The sequence below is a fragment of the Felis catus genome, chromosome B3, assembly GCF_018350175.1.
Source record: "Felis catus isolate Fca126 chromosome B3, F.catus_Fca126_mat1.0, whole genome shotgun sequence".
Classification (NCBI taxonomy): domain Eukaryota; kingdom Metazoa; phylum Chordata; class Mammalia; order Carnivora; family Felidae; genus Felis; species Felis catus.
Window position 1 is genome coordinate 104,406,068 of NC_058373.1, and position 3,061 is coordinate 104,409,128.

At 42.6% G+C, this 3,061-nt stretch overlaps 1 long non-coding RNA gene across 1 annotated transcript in view; it reads left to right on the plus strand.

Annotated features, from left to right (window-relative positions):
• The first annotated feature begins 271 nt into the window (after positions 1-271).
• Positions 272-3,061, plus strand: part of LOC123386101 — a 92,521-nt gene continuing 89,731 nt past the window's right edge. Inside the window, exon 1 of the long non-coding RNA XR_006599649.1 lies at positions 272-571. This is a non-coding gene — a long non-coding RNA (uncharacterized LOC123386101). The remainder of the gene's footprint in view (positions 572-3,061) is intronic.

The window sequence follows — 3,061 nt, forward strand, 5'->3', positions numbered from 1 at the left end:
AAGAAAATGTTATTTTCGCAAGAGAAAGCCTGCATGTGGCCATAGACAAGCCCTCTTTCCTTCCAAAGCAGGAGATTTTCAGTTGAAGAAAATTGACAACTTTGCCTCCAGCCTGAATTTTATGGTTTTCACCAGCAACAGCTGTGTTTACTGATGGCCCTACATTGCCCCCAAACAAATTCAAGATTAAGTAAAGGGCTGGTGTTCTGAGACAATTACCAACAAAACGAACATTCTCTTACTGTTTGTGGAGCTCCAGGCTTCATGTCCTTACCTTTGAAAAATTAACTCAGAAGTTGTTGCTTTTAAAGGCAAAAGTTGATATATTTGGTAAAATAGAGTGTACTGCTAAAGCTGTGGTTTTCAACCTTAGCTGTACCTTAGCCTCACCTGGGAGCTTTGAAAGGAAGCACCAACCCAATGCGCGAGTTCTACCCCCGCCCAGGTAAAGGAAAAGGTGGGCCCGTAGATCCTAATTGTTGTTAGTGTCTTGATTAACGGAGTCCCATCCTGGATGGGGCTTCCGGTGGGGTTGCTCACAATCCTGCTCCCGGACCAGACGGTGAGGAAGGTAAGCTTGTCTTGGCTCTCTCATCTGCCTTTGTGGGCCCCTCTCCCTATTCCTGGAAACTTTCCCTCCTGAGCTATTTCTCAGGTGTTCTTATCTTGCCCTGTGCCCAGAGTGAAGCTATCAGCCTCCAAGGAAATTCTTCCTTGCTAAAAAATAATCCCACAAAGCTCTGGCCCTTCCCAGTGCGGTATTATCCCTCTCAAAAACAAACAACAAAAAGCCCCCCAAAACCAAAAAATCCACCACGTACTAGAAAAAAAATGTGGAATGCCACATGTTGCCACTGGTGAGTTTGAGGTAGAATTAAGGAGTGGAGAGGGGTGCTCCTGGATCCCATCAGGTCCCTTCTGGTCAGCAACAGTCTCCTCCAAAAGGAAGTTCTGCTGGGTGACACTGGCAAGTTACTTAACCTCTCTGTGCCTCCGTTTCCTCATCTATAAAATAGGGATGGTATTAATTCTGACCCACAAAGTTGTTGTGAGGACTAAATATATAAAGCATTTCCCCCAAGAGTATTCGACACACAATCAGCAGTCCATGCACATTAGTAGTTATTACTATAATTTCAAATTCTGGACTTTATAATTAAATGAGGGGGAGTTCCACATGCAGCGGGCAAATAAACTCAGAGAAAGCATTGCCCTGATAGACTCCCGAGAAATATTTTGAACTACGACATCCTCACTGGCATATGTGTCTAGCTCCAATAACCCAAGGCAGTGCTTAATTTATGCCCTCCATTTAAATGTATAAATTCCAGAAGCCTTTGAAACAAAAATTCCCTTCTTTTTACTGCATAATCAACCTCGTATTTCTAGGAGTCTTGGGAAATGATGGAAATGAGGATGAACAACTGCATAGCTGGAGAGAAACCAGTACCTTTCTAATTGCCTAGTTAACTCAACACAGAAATTAATGAATTGAACAGACGTTTAATAATAAACCCTGTGCCAGATGTCCATGTCCTGATGTAGTTCTTAGTCCAGGGAGCTTCTGGAAGGGGTATTGTCCAGTCTCAAGCCACAGCCCAGAGCGATGAGGATGTGCTTAATCCCCGTTATCGTCAGCATCTGTTTGAAGCCTTCCAGATGCACCATAATGTGTGGGGACATTATGAAGAGGTTGGACTTGTCTCTCCTCTCAGAGATCTTACTTTTTCAAGAAGACTGGCTGGTCAAACAATTTATGTATTCTTTTGCAGGAAATACGCAAAAAGAAAAGTAGGGAGTGGGAGCAGAAATGCCCAGGGGTGACCTAATTGCCTTCTGTCCTTGCAAGAACACGAATGTTTGTCCCCTGACACGCAGGCTTCTTAGCTTCTTAGTGACTGCTCTGAATGTACTGGGTGTCAAATTTGGGTGGTGTTTCACCTATTTTCTTTTTAGAAGTTTCCCAGTGAAGGCTTAAAAGCATGTTTTTATTTTGCTTTGTTTTAAAGTTTCACTAAATTCTTAGAAGCTTCTGGATGGCTTAAAACTATTTTTAGATTATGCTAAAAGTGGAGCCTAATATTACACAAAAGAAGCTTTTAAAATTGCCTAAAAATTGAATTTTTGTTAATAGTAACTTTTGAGCTGAACATTTCTAAGATTCCTTTTAGTTTTAAAGAGTCCTAAGATGTACATCGTAATCTAAGAGATCTTCATTTACTTTTGAGCTTTTATTCGCAATGACCTTCTGCACTTGGCATTATTCACCTCTTTCCTGTAGCCTCTCTGTTATAACAAGTTGCTAACTCGCAAGAATACTTCAGTGAGCTTACTGTCTAATGTAGCATTACTGTGACTTTGGCTTAAAAACTCATTTGTATCCATTTTACTTTCCCATCCGTTTGTTTTATAAGATCTAATTTGCTTTTTAAAAGTGTGGTGTGGTGGCGAGTCTCAAAGATGAACCCCACAGACCCCACTTCAGAATCCGTGCCCTCGTGTAGACCTCTTTTTTGCAGATGTGATCTGGGCTTGTGACTTGCTTTAACCAATAGGATGTGGTAAGAGTGATGGGGAGCCCATTCCATTCTGAGGCTTTAAGAGGCTGGGCAGGTCTGCTTCCTCCTCTTGGAACGTTTGCCGTGGGGAGTCCTGTGCTCATATAAAAGTAAATTCACTACCCTGATGGAGAGACCACTCAGAGCAACCACAGAAAGAGGCTCTAAGACTACATGGGGTAGGGGTGGGGTCCCACTGCTTCACAGCCCTGGTTGAACATCCAGACGACTCCAGTCCAGCTGCCTTCTGACTTCAGCTACATCAAAGATCCCACAAGAGGCCAGCAGAAGAACCACCTAGCTGAGCCCAGCAAGACACAGAAAAGAGGGACAATCAAATGCCCTAAGTTTTGAGGCAGTTATGCAGCATAGTTAATGATACATGACAAACCTGTTGACCGTAAGACTCCAAATGAAGAGATAGTGATTGGTTTCCTCCAAATAATTCATATAACCAACCTGAAGAATTTTTACAGGAAAGCGAACTTACAATGCACACAATG